This window comes from Prionailurus bengalensis, chromosome C1 (genome assembly GCF_016509475.1).
Source record: "Prionailurus bengalensis isolate Pbe53 chromosome C1, Fcat_Pben_1.1_paternal_pri, whole genome shotgun sequence".
Classification (NCBI taxonomy): domain Eukaryota; kingdom Metazoa; phylum Chordata; class Mammalia; order Carnivora; family Felidae; genus Prionailurus; species Prionailurus bengalensis.
The window spans coordinates 206,408,687-206,432,374 of NC_057345.1; the positions used below are offsets into that span (position 1 = coordinate 206,408,687).

The following is a 23,688-nucleotide window of genomic DNA, read 5'->3' on the forward strand; positions in this document are numbered from 1 at the left end:
CTTACCAGCTGTGGAACCAGGAGCAAGGGTCTGATTTACTGCCTCACAGAAACAACCTTTTTTTTTCCTCCAATAAATTCATAACATTGAACTTTTTTTTTCCATTAATTTTTTGTTTTGTTTTGTTTTAGAGAGAGAGAGAGCACAGAGGAGATCGGCACAGGGAGAGAGAGAGAGAGAAAATCCCAAGCAGCCTCGAAGCTCAGCGTGGAGCCCAACACGGGGCTCGATCTCACGCCCCTGGAGATCATGACCTGAGCCAAAGTCAAGAATCGCATGCTCGATCGACTGAGCCACCCGGGCGCCCCCTAACTCTCAACTCTTTAGCGAACTTTCTCTTTACCTGTCTTGGCAGAGATTTCTGAGTGTCTCTTGTGTTCTTTTCGCCACTTATTAAAGTCAAAGAAAAGAGAATGGAGGAAAGAAATGTCTTTTCTTTCTGGTGTCGGGGTTCACTCAGTCTCCATATATTGTCGATCACTTACACGCGCCTGGCTCAGGAGGAGGACTGAGAAGGTCTGTGCTTCCAGTTGCGGACATTCGAGTGGCAGGGTGTCACTTAACAGGAGAACGACACGTGTGATGTGGAAGCGTGAGGTGGGGAGGGGCTGAGAACAGGTGTTGAGGAACCGCCCTTCATAGGGGACCAGTGAGTTGGGCGCGGAGCTAAACGGGCGTCAACACATGTGAAACTTTACATGGAGAAGCATTCAAGGAAAAAGAAAACGTTGCGGTGGCCCTGTGCTGAGTGGGTATTAGACGGATGGAAAGACTAGCACCGTCTCTGGGCAACGCTTCAAGAGCGCTGAGACCAAGTTCCGAGTGCAGCGGGGTCTGCACTATGAGACGTAAACTCGGCGCACAGTTTCAAGGTTGTTCTCAACACGGCAACGCGGTTTGCTGCAAACGTTCAAAAGATCGTTTGACTGCTGGTGGAACAGGGACTAGAGGGAGGCTACGGGGGCCAGAGAGACGTGATGGTCACCTAGGGGAGGGGGAGATAGTGGAGCTGGGCTTAATAGCTGGGTTCCGAGTAAGCCACGGAGGTGCTCAGTTCGCTCTCCCCACGGTCACAAGGTGTTCCTTGCAGTGGACTTAAGACACCAAACAAATGACCTAAGAAGGAGCTTTGGAGTTTCCCCTTGGCTCCGTCCTTCCATATGAGTCATGTCTAGATGCACCTGAGCAGACCGGGCCACCACTTCCACCGTTCATTACCAAGCACCTCGTGCATTTGCTAACACAACAGCCTTTAGGAGCTGGTCTCCAGGCCCGGGGTTCAGGCCGCTTACGGCAGGCCACACCCGGATGGCGGCCACAGGACCGCACCCACTGACAGCCGCCGGCCTAGGGGCCAGATTCCTGAGCGTGATTCAAACCGGAAGCAAGAGTGCAGCTGACAAGACCCTGTCAACAGCAGCAGAAGTAGATGAAGTTTATGAGGTTCCCAGCTGACATTCGGTAGCTCTTGGTGCGGGCCGTGAGCTGGTGTTTTGCAAGTGAGGACCTCGCTTTCCTGTTTCCGCACAGAACTGCTGGTGACCTAATTGGGAGACTAGCTGGCTGGTTACCAGGAAGGCTGCCAAATCAAAGTAGATTTGTTCAGATCCAGTACCCTTCATGCCCATTTCCCTTGATTGCCCCTACGGTCATGGAACTCAGTCCTTATTCTTCAGTGTAAAATGGTCCGTATCTCCAGCTTGTAAGAAATGAGGATGGGGCGCCTGGGTGGCTCAGTCGGTTAAGCGGCCGACTTCGGCTCAGGTCATGATCTCGCGGTCCGTGAGTTCCAGCCCCGCGTCGGGCTCTGTGCTGACCGCTCGGAGCCTGGAGCCTGGTTCGGATTCTGTGTCTCCCTCTCTGCCCCTTCCCCGTTCATGCTCTGTCTCTCTCTGTCTCAAAAATAAAATTTAAAAAAGTTAAAAAAAAAAAAAAAGAAATGAGGAAACTTCCCATGAGAATGTCTCTCTCTTACAGACCCTCTTTATACCCCCTCCTTCGGCACAACTGTAATTAAGTAATGAACTGTGTATTTAGAGGTTTACTGTCCATTTCCCCCATGGAACACATCTTCCCCTGGAGCTCAACGGCAGCCAATATGCCCATCCTGTTTACTATGAGAGCTCTAACACTGAGGACAGTAGCTTGTTAATGCTAGCCGCTCGGTATATGTTTACAGAGTGAATAGATGGATGAATAAATGGCTTCGTTAGCATCTGAACTTTGATGACCACCTCCAGAAGTTTGGAGCCAGAAGGCAGCCCAGTCCAACTCTTGGCCGTGACTTTACAGAGCTCCTTTCGGGTTCGCTTTCCCGTTTCTGTGTTTCTTGGCCATTGGGACTGAGATTTCCCCTCAAACAGCCTCGCAGCATCACAGGCTCCGTTGAAAAGTTGCCAAAAGGGGGACAAGACGATCCTAACACGAGAAGGCAAGAAGGGCCGCTGCTAATATTTAGAGGGCAGAGGAGCAGGGGAGGCAGGATTTTAATGCTCTCTGTTTGTGAGTAGCCGTCCCTCAGGGAAGGAGGAAAATCGTGGTTCAGATCACCCAACAGAAAATGAATCCAGAGAACAGATTAGTCCTGAAAAGCGAAAATATTTAGATATGAATAACTTGGGGAGGAACGATAGCAGGAAAGGCTGGAGGGGCTGGGGCTGGTGGGGGAAGAAATAAGTCATATCAAAGGCAGCCCGGAGAGCTGAGACAGATAGGATAAGAGATAAGTCCCTTTGCCTAGTTAGTCACACTCTCCCACACACAATGCTCTTGGCAAAGGTTCCTTTACTAACAAAGCAGCCACATGTTTTCAACAAATCATAGTGCAGTATAACAGCTAGGGTGCCTGTAAATGTAGTTTTACATAGATTTGCGAAAGCCTCAAAGGGGTAGAAAATAACAAAACAAGATCTGTGCTTTGAGACTAGTAAATACTAAGATTATCCGGGTCCTGTGGCCACAAAGGTGACACAGATTTCCTCACTGTAACTGTAAGTAAGGCATTGTTTCTGGAAAGGGGTGTTTGGACCTTGAGTCGCGGGCAGCAGAGCCGATGTTAATCCCAGGGCACTAGAAGGGGGCAAACAGCTGGTGGCTGAAAGCAAGACTGAGGGAAAGAGAGAAGAGGAGAAGAGGAAGGGACAATCGACATGGAGAAAACTCATTCCCTTTTCTGCAGTTCTTCAGGCTAATCCGAAAGAACTTCTCTCTTCTGTTCGGCTATAAACGCATCCTCCCCAGGAGACTCTGGTCCCCGAAGGTATTACCCCTGCTGGCACTCAAAGCTAGTCCCACAACTGTCCCTTAGGAAGGGAGCCTTGTCGAGTTTTATGGCTAACAGAACCTTGAAAGACCTGTGCGTAGTGGGGGAACCACCAAATCAACCTCTCAAATGTAAGGCAAAGGGAACGTTTTTAACTCACAGTCCGAATAAACAAAAGCAGGTTACCTCCAGCACAATCTAGAGTCCCAGCCATGCCTTTTCCATTTCTTGGAGGATTATGTTTCTTCCTCTGTAGTTTCTCAGTTTTTCTCTCTATCCTCACCTCTTTTGTTTCGTCTCCCCTTGCCTTTACTCGCCATTAATTTGACTTAATTTTTATAGATTTTTTTACGTTTATTTATTTTGAAAGAGAGAGAGGGAGGGAACACATGGGGAAGGGGCAGAGAGAGAGAGGGAGAGAGAGAATCCTAAGCAGGTTCTGCACTGTCAGCGTGCAGACCGACAGTGGGGCTCGAACCCACGACCCATGCGATCATGACCTAAGTGGACATCAAGAGTGGGACACTCAACCGAGCAACCCAGGCACCCAAGGCTAATTTTTCAATACTCCTTTCACATAATAACTAAAATATAATGTTCACGTTCATGGTGACAAGCCTGTTTAAAATCTTTCATGCGCCCCATTGTATATACCATGAAAGTCAAACAGAAGAGTACAGAAACCCAAGAGCCCCAACATCCTGCCCTAATTTGTCCCCCGAATATCCTACATGCAATCAAACCAGACTGCGGACCGTCTGATGTTACTTGAATGGTCCACACAGTCCCACTCACTTACAAATAAGAAAATCTTAACCTCTCTTCAAAGCCTAAAACCAACCATCGCCTCTTCCATCAAGCATTGCTGCTTTCAGGAATCAGAACTCAAGTTTATTTTTGTGTACACAGCACCTTTATGCTGATTTGCACATTTATTCCCCTTATGATCCAGCAAGCGACTGATAAACTCAGAGGATAAGACTTATCCTAGACATAGTTACATCACACACACACACACACACACACACACACAGAGCTTAGTATCTTATCCTGAATATAACAGATATGTTTTCAGGAAGTATGAATCTGAAACTCACTATTCAAGTGTTTCAAGGTTTTCAGTTTCTTTTTTTTAATTTTTTAATGTTTATTATTCATTTTTGAGAGAGAGAGAGAGACAGAGCATGAGTGGGGGAGGGGCAGAGAGAGAGACACACACACAGAATTCAAAGCATGCTCCAGGATCTGAGCTGTCAGCACAGAGCCCAACACGGGGCTCGAACCCACGAACCATGAAATCATGACCTGAGCCGAAGTCAGACCCCCAACCGACTGAGCCACCCAGGCGCCCTTCAAGGTTTCCAATTTCAATTTCTCTCCCCCAAATCTTACGTTTGAAAGTTCCTGTAAGCTCTGATTTTTTTTTTTCCTATGTGCTGGTGCCCAAACGAAGAAAGCCAATCACCCTTGCATCCACGTTTCATAATATGACATCCTAACATTCTGAGAGTTGCACTTTCAGTATGCATTATCTGACATATTATACAATGAAAAAGGTTACTACGTATTCAATGACTCTTTAAAAATCTATTTGCATTTTACGAGCCCTAATGGTATCTGCAGGTGGTTGAAAAGTAGAGATTGTGAGAGTCTGATTATTGCACACACAGTGAGGTGTGGCTTGGTCCCCAGTGTTAACCCAGGGACATCTTGCAATAATTCCTTCCCTATTCTCATCCCCCCCAGACCGTGACCTCCTACTGTGAATGTCAATCAAGCAGCTATTGCCTAACTTCAAGCAGCCAACTTCACCTCCAACTTGCCCTTGAATGGGGAAAGGAAGAAAGTCCTCTCCAACACCAAACCAACAGCAGTATCTCCCTTCCCATTAGATGTCTCAGGATATATAAAAAACGGGACTGAAATTGGTTTGAAGGTCTCTAGGCCAAATGCCTGAGAGAGTAGAGATATTTATAACCAAAACAGGGCCTAGAGAAGAGGAGTCAGGTTTGGAAGGAGGGGCGCGGGGTCAGTTAGGCGGTCACTGACTCTGAGATGTTTGCGTTGAGATGTCGAGGAAGCAACTGGAAAGACAGGTGTGGAGGTCAGTGCGACTGGAGACAGAGATGTGACAAACATCTGGGAAGCACACAAAACTCACAGGCGTGGAAGAGCCGCAGGTTCAGAAAGAGTTCAGGAAAGAATTAGAAATGCCAAGTTTCAAAGGCAATTGGAGAAGAAGGAAGTGCAAAGGCAAGGCATACAGGAGACCGAAGAGTCAGAAGGACACTAGAATTTCCTGAGCACCACCAGAAACTTGCCTAACTTCAGGCAGCCAACTTCACCTCCAACTTGCCCTTTAAACATGGGACCTCATTTAACCCTCCCCGTGTGCTCTCGACACGGCCACTGTCAGTTGTACCCACCGTGCATGCAAAGCACCTGAGAATTTCAGTGTCCAGTGCCAATGGCCAAAGGCTATATATATTCATCATGGAGGAAACAGGAAGGAAGTACAAAATTAGAATTTCAAACAGTCAAGGAAGCTGTCAAGGAGGATGAGGTCTAGCAAGAGGCTGGGATTGTCAACGTCAGAGGTGTTTGTAACCTTTGAGAACACGTGGCACAGGTAGAAGGTTACTGCAGGAATGGTTCAGCTGATCCACCACAATGAATCAAAAAGTTAGCTGACAACCCCTAGGCAATGACTAACCTAGACATTATATAAAGACGACAGATGGCTATTACGATAAAGCTCAGGGAAGCTACTGGAATTAACCCCGCCCCCCCCAAATATCCAATAAACACCCACCCAAGAACATGGTTCAAACAGGGTCTTTCCCCACTTCATTTACTTGGGTTCCATTTTCCTCGCATCTTCCCTTCTGAGAGTTCAATCGCATCCTTAATATCTTTACTTAGAAGCCACTACCCCCCTTGCTATAGATTAAAAGTGATAATAAAAATTAAATCCTAACAATTATTTGTTTTTAAAAAAACTGTCTAGAACCATCTAGAATTTGAGAAGCTGGTTAATAGCCTGAGTAATATGAGCAGCAAAGTTACTGGGGCTCGGAAACACACTTTTGCTACTTTAACTTAGAGTTTGAGAGGTCAAACTCGAAGAAGTGTGAGTTGAATCAGTGAATTTATGGATTAACCAACTTATTGAATAAATACTTTTACACATCTAGCGTGTATCAGTGAGTGTTCTATGTGCTAGGAATAAATAAAAATTCCTTGTCAATTTGGTGGGGAAAGAGAATAACACAGACATACATACAATAAAATAAAATAAAATAAAATAAAATAAAATAAAATAAAATACTCAAAGTATGGAAACAATGGTAGGTGGTTAGAAGTGTTTTGAAGGGGCAATAAAAAATAAGATGTATTTCAATTGAGAAAAATGAGACACCCAAACAATGCTTGGCTTGTAGAGGGCAGTGGAATGTTTACTACGTGGTAGACTGGAGGCCAGAGGCAAAGAGAATGACTCTAGAGCAAGAGGCTTCTGGACATTCCTGGGTTTTGCCTCCTGACAGTTACCACCCTCACTCCTTAGTATCCGTACTCCACAATCCACAGGGGAGCATGAAACCCATCAGATTCTGCCCGAGTGGACTTCAACGGTAGGCTTCTGGCTAAAAGAAAGAAAAGTAAACCTTGAGAAACTAGAGAAAGTATGATCACCTATGCACTATACTCAATAAGGCAAGTGGTAAATTAAATGATCTTTCCTCCATATCTTTGCAGGTATTTTTGCCAAATCGAGAATGAAAGTGCAGGGCAACGTTTAGTCCGTGCTGACTCGTGGTATACCTAGAAGTCATTATGACCCACCACGTTAGTCTTATAACCAGTCTTATATGAGAACGAACATTACCTAGGAAGTACAATTGTCATTGCCTGTGTTAAATGGACAGGAAAACCAGAAAAGATAAGGAAATACGGTCCTAGATGCTGACCTTTCAGAATTTCCCAAAGGCTCAATTATCTACATAAACTTTAAATACAGTTGACCAACGTGAGGGTTGGGGGGGGGGCCACCGCTCCCCCTCCCCTAAAAATGTAACTGCTGATATCCTACTGTTGACTGGTAACCTTACCAATAACATAAAGGTCAATTAACACATATGGTGTATGTTATATGTATTATGGATTCTTACAATAAAAGAAGCTAGAGAGAAGAAAATGTTATTAAGAAAATCACAAGGGGAGCTCCTGGGTGGCTTGATTTCAGCTCACATGATGATCCCAGGGTTGTGGGATCAAGCCTCACGTTGGGCTCCATGCTGGGCGTGAAGTCTGCTTAAGATTCTCTCTCCCTCGCCCTCTACCAGTCCCCTGCTCGCATATGCATTCTCTCTCTCCAAACTAAATTTAAAATTTTTGAAAAATTAAAAATAAATCAAGCAAATCATAAGGAAGAGAAAACATATTTACAGCACTGTACTGTATTTATCGAAAAAACTCCACATGTAAGTGGACCCACGCAATTCAAAACCATTTGGCTTAAGACCAGCTGTATATCCTAACGGCTTGACTTAAGACAAGAAGACACAACATATAAGAAATTTGTGGGGTGTCTGGGTGGCTCACGGGGTTAAGCGTCTGACTCTTGATTTCAGTTCAGATCGTGATCTCACAGCATGGGGATTCGAGCCCCTGATCCAGTGCTGTACTGATGGTGTAGAGTCTGTTTGGGATTCTTCCTCTCCCTCTCTCTCTGCCTGCACTCTCTCTCTCTCTCTTTCTCAAAATAAATAAACTTTAAAAATTAAAAGAAAAAGGGGCGCCTGGGTGGCGCAGTCGGTTAAGCGTCCGACTTCAGCCAGGTCACGATCTCGCGGTCCGTGAGTTCGAGCCCCGCGTCAGGCTTTGGGCTGAGAGCTCGGAGCCTGGAGCCTGTTTCCGATTCTGTGTCTCCCTCTCTCTCTGCCCCTCCCCCGTTCATGCTCTGTCTCTCTCTGTCCCAAAAATAAATAAAAACGTTGAAAAAAAAATTAAAAAAAAAAAAATTAAAAGAAAAAAAAGAAATCTGTACCTAAACTTCTGAATACTTGCAACATGTCAAGTATCAATTCAGATTACTACCACCTGGATCAGTCACCACATAAGAGATCTTCACTCGCATCCAAAAATCCAGATTTGACGAGATCGCATTTTATGGCTACTGCCAATAAGTTAAAAATAAACACGCTCATATTTAAGGTAGGTGTTGGCTCAAGTCAGAGATTGAGAATGCCGTTTTTAAAATAACAACCTTATTTATTTTTATAACGCTTTAAGTTCCCCATAGGGTGCTTATCTCTTGTCCCATTTACCTGGGATAAATGCGAGGGAGAGGGGAAAAAAAAAAAAAGAGGGCAAATTTCCTACATCCATAAATATATAATTTGATAACCTTCTGAAAGAGTTGACGGTTTTCAATAGTCACCAAATTACATGCCCATGATAGAAATTTCTATCTCATAAAAGAATGTGATAAACATTGATGATGGCAACTAGACCGATCGGTCAAGCGAGGCGGCATTCACCGGGGCCTCGGGGCAAAGCTTGCCGCCATCGGTCCCCCTCCCCCTGACGTCCATTAAGCCCCCTGAAACTTACCACTTAGGCGGATGCAAACCGGCACCGGCCTCAATGTACCACGTATATATTAAGTTAAAAGGTTAATTTTCTGACTCGTGGTCTGGATATTAGAGCTGTGAAGGAAAATGAATCATCATATGCTCCCTAAATGAGCTTTCAAGTGAAACAAGACCCCGGGGGGGGGCGGGGGGGGGAGGGAGGGAGGAAGGGATATGTCTTCTGTGTAGTTCCATTAGTTCTAGCTATGGGGATGCTCACTGGGGACACCTGAGCCGCCTTCCATCGGGGGCGGTGAGGCCAGCGGCCGACGTCAGGCTGGAATGGCACGAGGGAGCTGCCCTGTACAGTGACGTGGGGGACTTAACCCTCAGTTGTGTCTCCTCGGGGAAATGGGGACGTTATGTATGTGAAGACCAAGGGCCACACAGGACCTGGCCTAGCACTCAAAATGTACTGCCATTAGGTGGCCCTGAGGTCCTCCCCGGGAAATGTAAACGTGGATCCTATACCTTCCACATAGAACGGGTTCCTCCTGAAATGGGGATTCCCCTGAAAAGGTGTTGCCAAGAAAAGAGGCTCGGGGTGGGCAAGGAAGAAAAATCCTATTGAGTAGTTTCAGGCTCTGTGTCCCCAGTAGGGCGGGCTATTGCCTACGATCCCATCTGCAACTCTGAATTAGATCCTGCTTTTTCCTATTTGATTTTCACCACGACAAAGCAAAGGTCCAGCGAAGGTGCCAACCAGTTAAATGGCCAAAGCAGGAGGCAAAGTGAGCTTTACCACATCCCCAAAATAATTACAGCTAATGTTTATCGGGTGGTTATAGCTCAGCGCTTAACATTATCTTATAAATACTTCAGATGATCTTACAAATGAGGAAATACATTACCTCTATTTTAAACTAAGGAAACTGAGGCAAGAAGGGTCAATCAGCTGGTTGAGAGCACATGGCTACTGGGTTTTGGAATCAGTGTCTGGACAAAGCAGTATAATTCCAGAACCAGGGCGTAAAACGCAAGCATGCCTCCCGAGTATCTGTCTTTCCTCTAGGTGCTCAAGGACTAGGGTCCATGGTCAAGAAAAATTCACACACACACACACACACACACACGTGTTTAAATTGAGAAGCGGTCTTCAAGTCCAGTCTACTAATCTCTCTTAGAACAACACAAAAGAATAAACTAGAAATGTGTGGAAGTCCAGTAAATTCACCACCGCCCACTACTCTTGGTTCAAAGGATTTAATATTAATCAATATGTTCTATTCCTCCATGACAAGCATCTCTGACTAACGTCCATGTGCACCTGCCCAGTGCCTCATGGGAAAACAGAGAGAGAAAGGGAGAAATGCAAAATATGACCCTGGAAAGAGGTAGCGGAAATGAATAGACACATTCTTCCAAAGTTGCCCTGGACAGACCTTCACAATCTCCAGATTTAGAACAATGACTCAGCCCCATGGGATGGAGGGGTCATAGCATGATGTGAAGCCGTATCACTCCACCCTCATTCCCACCTAGATATTTACAGCCAGGTGTGGTGGCCCCCAGCCCAGACAAGAGATCCTCATGGGTCTGCTCAGAGCCATAATATCTAGAAGCCCATTCTTTCGCAGGACCACCTTCACAAACCCTACATAAGGATTCCGCTCAAAGTAGGCACGGATCAGTCCTGCAGATGGTTTTTTTAAGTTTATTTATTTATTTGGAGAGAGGGCGCGCACGCGCGTGCACATACAAGCAGGGGAGGGGCAGAGAAAAGGAGGGACAGGATCCCAAGCAGGCTCCATACCATCAGCGCAGAGCCCAACTGGGGGCTCGAACTCTTGAGCCATGATCAGGAGTCGGACGCTTACCTGACTGCACCACCCCGGTGCCCAGTCCCGCAGATATTAATGGCTTATATTTCCCCCACAACGGCCCTATGAGGCAGGTACTATTTTCATTACCTTTTTACCAAAGAGGAAATGGGAGCACAAAAAAGGTGAAGTTGAGGTGCCCGGCATCTGGCCAAGGAATGGGTATGGCAGGGTTTACACTGAGGCTGTCCGACTTCAGAGTTCTCGGTGCTGCCCTGCCAACCCTTCCTTTTATTTTTTTTTTAAATTTTTTTTAACGTTTATTTATTTTTGAGACAGAGAGACAGAGCATGAACAGGGGAGGGGCAGAGAGAGAGGGAGACACAGAATCTGAAACAGGCTCCAGGCTCTGAGATGTCAGCACAGAGCCGGACGCGGGGCTCGAACTCACGGACCATGAGATCATGACTTGAACCGAAGTCGGACGCTTAACCGACCGAGCCACCCAGGCGCCCCAACCCTTCCTTTTAATAGTCCTCCCGCTTCTGAGGCTCATGAGCAGAGACAAAGAAATTCTTTCGCGTATTAAAGTTGTTTATGTATCTTGCCCAGGCCTCATCTCCACCCAACAGGACTCCCCATTTCGCCTCCCCTCCCTTCTCCAAAACCTTATCTGTTGTTTAAAACACAGAGCTATGCCTGTCCTGTTCACTCTTGTGTAAATCCAGCAAGATTCCTGATATAGAAGCCTGTAATCCCTAGTAAATGTCTGATAAGAGTCTCTTAGGTGAGAGAGTAAACATATTAGCTTTAGAGGAGAATGTACCCATCCAGTTAAAAATAAACAGGCTAAAGAAGAGAGAGCGCCCAGCATGAAATAGCAAATAAAATAATCCCAATTTCAGGCTGGATGACCACCTTAACAGAAAGCACGCATCCACTACACGGATGCATTAACAAAGGCAACAACAAAAATCTTTGTTTTTACCTGCCTGCCCATCTGCAGCTTCCAGCCACCTTTGCTCACTCTGTCCATATCCCCCCCGAGCCCACAAGGTCAAGCCTGAACACCTTTTTCAATTATAATGTGATTAAGCTGCTTCTTGCAGGGCTGATCGGCGGATCACTTTCATAAACAGTACCTCATTTAATAAACTGAATCGTCAACACAACGCAGAAAAGTAGGAGTTCTCCCACTTCCTGGATTAGGAAACAGCTTCAGCGAGGTTGTCCAGCCAGCAGAGCAGGAACCTGATCTGATTAGAAGAAATCCAGTGCTGCTCCTGTGTCACCCCCTCCGAGCTGGCGGCCACACCTCTCACGGCTTTCCTTTTCTATCTAGCTTGCTGCTCCTATGCTCTTTGGTGCCATCCCCATATGTGCTAGACCCCGGAATTTAAAATAGCTTTAAGTAGTCATGCAACTAAAGGCATGCTCTTAGCCTCTGTCAGATACAGCCTTCCGAAATAAACAGAGAGTCAAATTAGAATGTCCAGTCTCGGGGACGCCTGGGTGGCTCAGTCGGTTGAGCGTCCAGCTCTTGATTTCGGCTCAGGTCATGATCCCAGAGTCGTGGGATCGAGCCCGTGTTGGGCTCCATGCCGAGCATGGAGCCTGCATAAGATTCCCTCTCTCTCTCTCTCTCTCTCTCTCTGCCTCTGACCCTCTCTGCACACCCCACTCATGCACATGCTCTCTCTCACACACAGATAAATCAATAAATCAATAATAAAGAAGAACATGCAGTTTCAAGTAAATTAAAAGCAGAGAGAGAGAGAGTACAGGGGTGCCGGGGTGGCCCGGTCGGCTGAGCGTCCAACTCTTGATTTCGGCTCAGGTCATGATCCCAGGGTCAAGAGATTGAGCCCCGAGTGGCTCTCTGTGCTGAACATAGAGCCTGCTTGGGATTCTCTCTCTCCCTCCCTCTCTGCCCCTCTCCCCGGCTCTCACACTTCCTCTTTTCTCTTTAAAAAAGCAAAAACACAAACAGGGGCGCCTGGGTGGCTCAGTCGGTTAAGTATCCATCTGACTCCAACTCAGGTCATGATCTCACAGTCCGTGAGTTGGAGCCCCGTGTCGGGCTCTGTGCTGACAGCTCAGAGCCTGGAGCCTGCATCGGATTCTGTGTCTCCCTCTCTCTCTGCTCCACCCCCACTCACGCTCTGTCTCTCAAAAAATGAATAAGCATTAAAAAAATTTTTTTCTAAAAAGCAAAAAACAAAAAGAGTTTAAAAACATTCTATTCATTTGCCAAAAAAAAAAAAAAAGAAAGGAAAAAGCGATACCTCAAGAATATACACAGTATATTAACAATGGTTCTGTCTGAGTGATAGGCTCATGGGTCATTTTGTTCACTCCACTCCAGTACTTTCTTTATGCTTTCTAAATTTTCTGTAATTAGTATATATTACGCTGCTTTGGCAGGAGAAAATCATCTAAAAAATTGCTAACCAAAGAAAACACTAAAATGAGGAGTCTCTTGAGGAAGGACAGAAAGGGACAGCGGTCACCGAGGGTCACTTTTGCCGGGTCCGAGGGAGCCACGGGGAGCTGGGGGTGAAAGCGGTCACCACCATCCACAGAGCACAGGGGAAACTGACCAGAAGGCTCCCTCTCTCCACACGGGGACCGTGACTTCTGGGAAACAGCCACCCCTCCCTGAGGGCCGGCAATCCTTTCCGCCTCTGAACACCCTGACTTGTGCCAACCAGAGAATGCCTATCTTCTAAGACAAGTTTGCAGACGGTCTGGATCTGGGATGAGGAGTTGAGTATCCTGTAGGCAGAGCTAATTTTTTTGACCTAACGCTCAGAGATCCCCCGCCCCCCCCGTATCAAATCTCTGACTCAAATTCATCCCCAAGATCATCACACGCTATCTTTAAGCCTAGTCTTAGAGCAAATTTTAATGTATCATAGCTCTGCGGTAACGTCCCTGAATGTGGCATGAACGGTAAAGGTTTGTAGGCGCGACACTTGGAGCTTTGACACCCAAATCGAGCGCCCTTTTTTTCTCTTTTTTTTTTTTTTTCCTTCGGTTGGGCAAACCCTCAAGTATATTTTCCTCAACGTGAAGACAGAGCCCTGGAAACAGAAAAGGTGTCTTAATGTGAGTGTTGTTTTCACACGAGGAAATCCGACCTACCGCAAAACCAAGCTCGTGAAAGGGGAGAAAAACGGATTCAGGAAGTGAAATGATGTCCAGTGTTATGCTAACTGAATATCAAAATAATAAACACCAAAGGCACACAGGCCAGAAGGAACAGGTAATAAATCAAAATCCTTGGGGGAATGGGACCTCATTAGGCTTGAAAGAGGGACCAGTGTTGCCCAAACTGGTTGTTAGCACAAGGTCCTCGCTACCTCCCTCCTTTTCTTCTTCCTCTTTAAAAAAAAAAAAAAATTGGGACCAAGGCCACGTCGTTTAAGACGTAATATAATTCCTTTCCTTACGGTACATGCCACAGCAAGTTGCCATCAGCTGTTATTTGTTATTGAGGATCTGTGTAAACACGAAGGCCAGGAGACTGACTCACCCATCAGAACAGGAAGAGAAAGGATGTGATCACACTGTTACTTTCAACCGCCTTCGTGTTAGCATTGTCCATTACAGAAGAGATGGCAGTCGACGTTCCCTAACGTCCTAACGTGAAGCGTTTGAGCCCATCGGGAAGCAAATTCTAGAATGGAACAATGTAGCAGCAGGTTACCAGGGTGGGCTCGCAAACTCAGGTTTGGGCACCTACCTGTGCCCGGTATGGCACTAGAGTGATTCTGCCACCAGCAGAAGGGCCCTGCGGGGGTGCCTGGGGACACGAGGACCCTGCACAGCCTTCGGTGGAACAGCGCAACCAGCAGGAAAGGCTGCTATGCTAGGAATCCTTGAATATGTGGGCTGACGGCTTGGTGTGTATGATGCGGGAACGGGACACACAGGGAATTCTCTTCTCCAGCCCCACGGGGTGTGTCCACAGCCCCGTAGAGCCAGGAAGGGAAGAATCGCCGCAGGACATTGCGGTCTGCAGGAAGGCCGTTCCTTTTGTTATCAAAAAGCAGCACGTCCTGGGGCGCCTGGGTGGCTCAGTCGGTTAGGCGTCCACTCTTGACTTGGGCTCAGGTCATGATCCCACGTTTCGTGGGTTCGAACCCCATACCTGTCAGTGCAGAGCCTGCTTGGGGTTCTCTCTCTGCCCCTCCCCCGCCTGCTCGCTCTCTGTCTCAAAATAAATAAATGAACTTGAGAAAAAGGCAGCACATCTTCCCCTCTGCCCAGATTCCACGACTCCCCTGTAGGGTGGGTAAATCTGATTCTTTAAGCGCTGCCCCCCGCCCCCCCAATGCCAAGGACCCTGGAAGTCCTTCAAATACCGGCTGGAAGTGGCTGAAGACACGTTGACACCTCAAGGGCCTGGGAATTAATTTACTGAGGCTAATTTGCAGTCACTCGTTCATCCCAGTGCACCCAGCTAGAGTCAGGTTGAGAAAAGAATCAGATGTTAACTGGACTCATTGCGGTGATCATTTTGCAACACATTTTGCAACACTTGGTTGAGCATCTGACTTCGACTCAGGTCATGATCTCGCAGGTGAGGAGTTCGAGCCCCACGTCCGGCTCTGTGCTCACAGCTCAGAGCCTGGAGCCGGCTTCCAATTCTGTGTCTCCTCCTCCCTCTGCCCCTCCCCTGCTCACGCTCTGTCTCTCTCTGTCTCTCAGTAATAAATAAATATTAGAAAAAAAAATTCAAATATCGAACCACTATTTTGTATACCTGAAACTAAGGTAATGTTGTCACTTATACCTCAATAAAAAGAAGCATTTAAAAAAAGAGAAAAGAATACTACTATTTCAATTGCAGCAAATCAATGTCCTAGGACCACTCGAGAAAGCAAGGTCAGGCAAGAAGAATTACCAGAAAAGTCCAAGAAGGGCTTCTAACCATGCTTAGTGTTGAAACTGCAAAATTAGAAACACTTTTAAACTTTCTCTCTGAAATAAACTAAACACGAAAATCCAGTTGGAAAATGTTTACACGGGCAGATTTATTACTCCAGTATAGATTAATAGATTAACCACTTCAGTGCCTCCAAAATACTGATCATTTCTCACATTCTTCAAAGCATTAGACCTGTTTCTGCTTGCAGAAGCCATCCGTACTTTTTGAGCTGAGAGTCAGCTTGCCTGGGACTCAAAATCCTCTTTCAACTAACTTTTGCATTCTATAATTTTTACAAAATTCCTGGCACTCCTCAGGCAAGGATTTCACAGCGATCACAAATGGAAGTAGAAAAACAAAAAGATATTCTAATTCAAGACTGAACCACGAGAGAAAGGAAAAATATGCAAATTTACTTCCTATACAAATAAGTCCTTTTGCCTTCCAACTCAGGGCTGATTCTGGATGATATCCCTTTCCTTCTTTGATGTGCACGAAAAGCTATTTTTGTTTTGCTTTAAGAACAAAGGTAATATAAATAGGGTAAGTTACATCCATCTATCTGTATCATGCCAAATCTGGACTAAACAATTGCTATGTTTCTAGATGCAGACAAAAATATTTTATCTAAATGTCTATTTTATTTTTTACATTACAGCTACTCAAACCCAGTCAGAATTTTTCTTTGGGTAAAGGTCATGGCTGGATTTTCAGAGACTTCAAATACAAATGTTTGCTTGAAAGAACGGAGAAATGAATGAAGAGATACCACGTGCCGAATTTCCCAATGAAAACGCGTCAGCAGCGAGAAATTCTAAATGCATCACTGACCCTTTTCCTTCATCAAGGGAGTGACCGGTGCTCTTTCGAAGGGGGCTGACTGAGACCAAGCAAATACACTGGGATGCTTGCAAAGTTAATTTCAACGATGGATCAACTGTCACAAAGATATTTAAATTCATCCTATTGTGGGGCACCTGGGTGGCTTAGTAGGTTGATCCTCAGACTCTTGATTCGAGCTCTTATGATCTCAAACTCTAGGGATGGAGCCCTGAGTCCGGCTCGCTTAGTATGGATTCTCTCTCTCTCTCTCTCTCTCTCTCTCTCTCCCGCCCCTCCCCCCAACACGTGTTTTGTTTCTCTCCAAAAAAAATTAATTATTTGATTATTTATTATAATATACGAAGTCTCTTATTTATTTATTTATCCTATTGCAAGATAAGAAAAGCTGAACAGTTAAGATTTAACAATCTTGGGGCGCCTGGGAGGCTCAGTCGGTGAAGCATCCGACTTTGGCTCAGGTCACGATCTTGCGGTCCGTGAGTTCGAGCCCCGCGTCGGGCTCTGGGCTGACGGCTCAGAGCCTGGAGCCTGTTTCTGATTCTGTGTCTCCCTCTCTCTCTGATCCTCCCCCGTTCATGCTCTGTCTCTCCCTGTCTCAAAAATAAATAAACGTTAAAAAAAATTAAAAAAGAAAAAGATTTAACAATCTAGTTATTGGCCACTTTAATTTGCTAAGTAGGCGCATGAATGAACTCAATCCCTCATTATTATAAGGGTAGAATATTAATTTCCAGTTCCTGCTCCAGGAACCATTTTGAGCCATTTTGTGAGCTTCCAGGGCATAAGCAAACACTCAAAGTAGTCATGTCAAAGTTGTCAAATGTCTCTGAGCCACACAAACAACCTTGGCATAGAACCTATGACAAAGTTACATTCAACAATGTGCACGCATTATAATAAACCCATTACTGATCCAACCCTCTACATCTCCAGATACTGGCATCCTTGCGCTCGAAATGGGTTACCACCAATCATGAGCCTGGTCTGGTCTGCCTTTGACTTGGTTTCCCCTTTCCTGCTTGTGGCTCCTTGTTAGAACGCTGGAATGGGGAAATGGAGGTAATCCTTTCCCTGCCCCCACATCTGTATCGGTGAAGAATACAGAGGTGCACATGACGAAGGGAGTTGATGGTTGAGGGAGGAAGACACTGTGTTCAAAGCATAAATTCAAAGGTGTGTCCCTGAGAGAAAAATGTTGAAACCCCGGTCTACACCCATCTGTGACTCCTAAAGTCAACACAGCTTCCAGACACAGAGGAAAGCACACTGAACGAGTTCCAGGCTATGGCGTTTCAAAATATATGTAATAACGATGGCACCCGGGGCCGTGTCCCTTCCAAAAAAAAAAAAAAATCAGTATGATTTCAAACACATCCTGGCAATTAGTTTTGTGACAGCTACGTCAAAAACATGCCTTTGAGGTAGGGGTCGGGAGGGACACTCTCTCCTCTACGAAAATCAGAACAGCCTTCCACAGGGCTATCACTTTCCAGACTCTGCCAACGTGAGAGCCACCCCAGAAGTGTTAGGGCAAAAGCCCCTCGGTGGGACCGCCTTTTCCCACACCTCTGTGTCACCACATGTGTCTCCGCCCTAAGTGAGTAAAAGGTACGTTCACAAGAGTCCTAAGGAGGGCAACCCACTGCTCTCTACTGCTGACTATTCAGTCTGTCTAACGCGGAAAGCGGAGATTCGACGGCAAACGTCAATCCAAATGCTTCCCTTGAAGGAGAGCAGCAGACCCCCATTTTACCTAATTTCTTTACAAGGATAACTAAAAGGAAGATTTGAGAAGGGCCCAGAAGGAGAAGAGCCTGCATCCCACTTCCCACAGAATGAATTTATGCAAAACAGACTTCCAAGAAATAAACACATCACCGGTGATCCAGCCACCCACAAGCGATTCGGGAAATTGCTCCGTTCCTAGCTCTGATGCTGGCCTGGATTCTACTTCCATTTATTGGGTCTCCTTGGCTAATGATCTACATCCAGCCCTGCTCCCAACAAGGTTTCTTTTTAACCAAGTGCTTGCTTAACTCAAGAAAATTCTGATACCTTTTATCTACAAAAGCTCCGAATTCTAACACTGGGAAGGACCTCCCTCCTGGAACATTTACGTCTTGCAGGTGCCTGAGGGCCTGGTTTGGCAACAGTGTGTGGGGGGTGGTGGGGGGAGGGATTTCCCTAGTTTTTAGAGAGAAGAGAACAAACAACCCGCAAGCTGTGATTCCCCCTAGAATCCCTAGTCCCCGCGTTCACTCTGAAAGTCTTAGTAGTTGATAATTTGCCTGGGTCTTCTTTTTCTGCTATTTAGTTGATAACTGTTTAGTTGATTTGCAATAATTTTATGCCTATAACCCAAGTGGATAGCCTTTTACTTCTGTGGAGCTGTACAGATTACTCCTCCTCCCCTCCAGAAACAGTTTCCATAGAAAAGAAGGCCTAGGGGCGCCTGGGTGGATCAGTTAAGCGTCCCCGTCGGACTTGGGTCTGATCTCGCGGTCTGTGAGTTCGAGAACCACCTCGGACTCTGTGCTGACAGCTCAGAGCCTGGAGCCCGCTTCGGATTCTGTGTCTCCCTCTCTCTCTCTGCCCCCCTCCGGCTTGCTCTCTGTCTCTTAAAACTAAATAAACATTAAAACAAATTTTTAGAAAAGAAGCACTCGTATCGCTCCAGCAGACAGAACTGCTTCTCCCTTAAGCATCTACCTGAGTTTTATTTTCATTTGTTTTGTAATTAACTGGAAAGAACATTATTCAGAGCACCCAATCGAAACATATGTGGAACCGGCTGAATTCTACCTGTCTGGGATTGATCTGATTGGCCTAGATGGGTGCTGGTCCTGCACTTTCTTGGATCCACAGGCCTTTCTATTCCTACCAAGTTAAACAGAAACAAGCAACACGATTACCTCCCTTCAATCTTGTACTTGGTGGCAAGGGGGCCAGCAACTCACTTTCACCTCCGTGTCAACCAGGCTTCTCGGTGTGGGGAGCAGAGGGGCTCACAGTGGAGTCCAAATTCTATTCTTCCACCTACCAGAACCACCTGGGGGCTTGTTAAAAATTCAGGTCACAAACTCAAAACTCTTGTGATGAGTCCTTAAAAATGTGTATTTATAGGGGCGCCTGGGTGGCTCAGTTGGTTAAGCGTCCGACTTCAGCTCAGGTCACGATCTTGCGGTCTGTGAGTTCGAGCCCCGCGTCGGGCTCTGGGCTGATGGCTCAGAGCCTGGAGCCTGCTTCCGATTCTGTGTCTCCCTCTCTCTCTACCCCTCCCCTGCTCATGCTCTGTGTCTCTCTGTCTCGAAAATACATAAAAACATTAAAAAAAAAAAACTAGGAGCGCCTGGGTGGCGCAGTCGGTTAAGCGTCCGACTTCAGCCAGGTCACGATCTCACGGTCCATGAGTTCGAGCCCCGCGTCAGGCTCTGAGCTGATGGCTCGGAGCCTGGAGCCTGTTTCCGATTCTGTGTCTCCCTCTCTCTCTGCCCCTCCCCCGTTCATGCTCTGTCTTTCTCTGTCCCCCAAAAAATAAATAAACATTGAAAAAAAATTTTAAAAAAAAACTAAAAAAAAAATGTGTATTTATAGCAAACATCCCAAATGATTCTAACGTACAAAACAAGGGTTCATTCGTTTTGAGAACCCTCGGGGTTCATCATCGGGGGAAAGCCCAAAAAGCCATCATCCTCCACAGAGTATTATGTCCTTCTTACAACTATGCAAAGTAACAACCATGGGCCGACCTTCTAGGACAGTTCCAAATTCCAAATCTAAATAAACATCATCATTTGCTTAGTGCCCTGAACTACCCATCTACAAGGTAATAAAGCATCAATCACACCAAACCGAGAGCATTTTTTTTTACTTTTCCAGCAGCTGATTTGTTATTTTCCCCTTTTGCTTAAATGACGCCATAACCTTCAGGTCAACTTTACTCTGAGGCTTTCCTTATCTTTCTTCTGCATACCTAAAGTGGCAGAACAAACATTTTGGTAAACATTACAAATCTTGCTATCGGTGGCACCTTCCCTTCAGTTGGATGAAATATCTAGACTCTACCGAGATCAATGGCTCTCAATAGCCAGAAGAGAGCAGCCAATCAATGAGTATTTGAGGAATGAGCCAGAGCCAGAGAACAAAGCCCTCTGCTCCCCTTCAAAGTCTTCCCCAAATCCAGTCTCCTCAGCCTCTGAGGACGACAGCACTGTTCCCGGCTCAGGGACGCCCATTCCTCTTCCGTCGTCATCTTTATTTACCCACATTTTATTGAGTTCCTCTCTTGCTTGGAAGCCTTCCCAGATAACTCCAGTCAACATGGATGGTTCCTTCCAATCTCTAAGGAAACAAGATTTACTATCCTCTCACACGTTTGGACACTGAAGAGCTAAAAGGTATTTTGCAGACGACTTATCCCAGCTAATTATTTTCTTGATGGGGAAACTGATGTGAGAAAGCTAAGGAATTTATCCACAATCAGATAACTGGATATTTTCAGAAGAAATTAGAAACTCAACATCTTTTCACACTGAAGGACTCTTTCTCAGGCAGAGCGTAGGCCTTCTGGGAGCTTGGACTTCAGATGAGAAATTGTTTTTAATAAATGTTCTAGTGCTTACGCTTTTATTGACGTCTGACCATCAGAGTACTTTCCGTAAGAGGGTTTACAGTAGAGCTTTGACTTTCTTTCTTTTTTTTTAATTAAAAATTTTTTTTAGTGTTTATTTTTGAGAGAGAGACACAGCATGAGTGGGGGAGGGGCAGAGAGACAGGGAGACACAGAATCCGAAGGAGGCTCCAGGCTCTGAGCTGTCAGCACAGAGCCTGACGCGGGACTCAAACTCACAAACCGTGAGATTATGACCTGAGCCAAAGTTGGACGCTCAATGGACTGAGCCATTTAGGCGTCCCTAATTGTTTTTTAATGTTTATTAATTTTTGAGAGAGAGAGAGACAGAGCATGAGTGCAGGAGGGGCAGGGAGCGAGGGAGACAGAATCCGAAGCGGGCTCCAGGCTCTGACCTGTCAGCACAGAGCTCAAGGTGGGGCTTGAACCCACAAACCGTGAGATCATGACCTGAGCCCTAGTCGGAGACGTAACCAACTGAGCCCCCCAGGTGCCCCTAACTGTGACTTTCTTGAAAGTTATGTCCCCAAATCTCCACTAATTCTGAAATTAGGAAGTCACTCTATAAGCCATATTTCGGCCAATTCCCTTATCTCCGAAAGGGGGTTATTATATCCCCAGTTTAGGATGACTGAAATGTGAGAACATGTATCAAATCAGAAAAACAAAGATACACTGAAAGGAAGCAAAGAATCTTGGTTAAGATGTTAAGTCAGTAGCCAGACTTCTCCGGTTGAATCCAGACTTTCCATTTACTAACTGTAACTTTGGGCAAATTGCTCTCCTTGTCTGAGCCTAAATTTTCTCATTGATGAGGAGATAGTAACAGTCACCCCTCCACCAGGTTGTGGTGCTACAAGGAAATACCGAAAGTCAAATGTGTAGCAGAGACCCCAGTTCTCGCCAGGTAGGTGCACAGTGACCTCCACACAAACGATTTATAATTTTTTTAATGTTTAGTTATTTTTGACGGATAGAGACAGAGCGTGAGCGGGGCAGGGGCAGAGAGGGAGAGAGGCACAGAATCCGAAGCAGGCTCCAGGCTCTGAGCTGTCAGCACAGAGCCCCACACAGGGCTTGAACCCACGAACCATGAGATCATGACCTGCGCCAAAGTCGGACGCTTAATCGATGAAGCCACCCAGGCAGCCCAACAAATGATTTGAATTAATGCCAGAAAGTAAAAAAGATAAACCACTATACGCCACGAACCTTTGCACGCCTTTGTGCACTGCTGTGAACACTCATGCACGCTTTCATTCACTGGGTCATTCATTTCAATAGCAACGACGCGTCAGGCTCAGCTCTAGGCCAGGAGGATTTGGCGGGAACCAAGGAGGCCCCGCCTTCACGCACATTGCATCGTGGTTGACAGATAAATCTAAAAATGCCACAGACCTACCACATCCTGATTCCATTGATGCCACCAACTTTCCAAATATACTTCTTTTGAAGCTGCGTTCAAAGCAAGTTAAAAGTTACTCTCGAAAAGAGTTTGTTACTTTGCAATCATGCCTTGTTCTTGATTCGAAAGAAAGCAAAATTAAACGGCACGCTTGATCCTCTCACTGATCGACAACCTTCTCTACGATTTCCAAAAATTAAATCCACCTTAAAAAGCAAAATTGCCCAATGCTAAGCACGTTTGAAAAGAAGGCATTAGACAGTTTGAAAAAGGCAGTTCCAAAAAGGTTCCAAAGTCGTGGTGGCACTGTAAAGATTCTAGAAAACCATCAAGGTGACCACTTTCAGGGATTCATTTGCATAAAAGACTCTGTATTTGCTCTTAAAAAAAAAAAAAAATTGCACTCCAGACTCACACAGACTTTTGTGTAAGCATTCTGCTCAGTAAAACTGAGTACTGGGCATACAGCAAGCACAAAATTTGTTATTTATTGAATTGAACCAGAGCCTAAAACATACTGGCATGAAATAGATGTGTGGTAAGGTTATAAGTCTTCTGTTCTAAGACACAAATGAAAATCTCCTTAGGGATACAGCTCTACCTGTAATTTATCTCTACATTATTCTTGTGTGTAATATTATTTTTGGCATGTTAATGCATTGTCAAAGAATTCCAATCTAGTGACATGACAAAAGCTGTATTTCATTTTGGAATGTAAAAAGTGTGAAAATCAATCGAATTATATATCAACGACACGGAATAAGGGTAACCAGTATATTCTGGGTAATGTCACTTTTCCGGAATGATTAGCAGCCTGGAGCTATTAGATTAATTACTAGAGTTTTATTCTTACTATTATAATCAGTTGGATTTGCTGAAGGGAGATAAAGGCTCAAAGCTTCCCTCCCCCCCCCCACCAAGAAAGAAAGAGTGATTTGCCAGAATCCACATAATTCAGATGATTAACTTCTTTTCTTGGCACTTGACGAAACCCATGAGTTTATGCTGGCAAATAAAATAAGTGTTGAAAGTTGAAGTCACTCTTTGATCGAGTAAATAAACCCACAGAAAATTCAGCCTCAATTACACTCTTTAAATTTATGACATCTCCAGTATCGTAACAAGACGGCGACAAATGGTGCTTTGTTACTGAAAACGCATGATGCATGCTCTGACTGTGCTTCAAAAATCAATGGACTGTTTATAAATAAACAAAATCACA

The 23,688-nt window shown here is 45.5% G+C and overlaps 1 protein-coding gene across 3 annotated transcripts in view; it reads right to left on the reverse strand.

The window, feature by feature from the left end:
- Window positions 1-23,688, reverse strand: part of EPHA4 (EPH receptor A4) — a 151,550-nt gene that overhangs the window by 96,744 nt on the left and 31,118 nt on the right. The gene's annotated exons all lie outside the window — the stretch shown is intronic.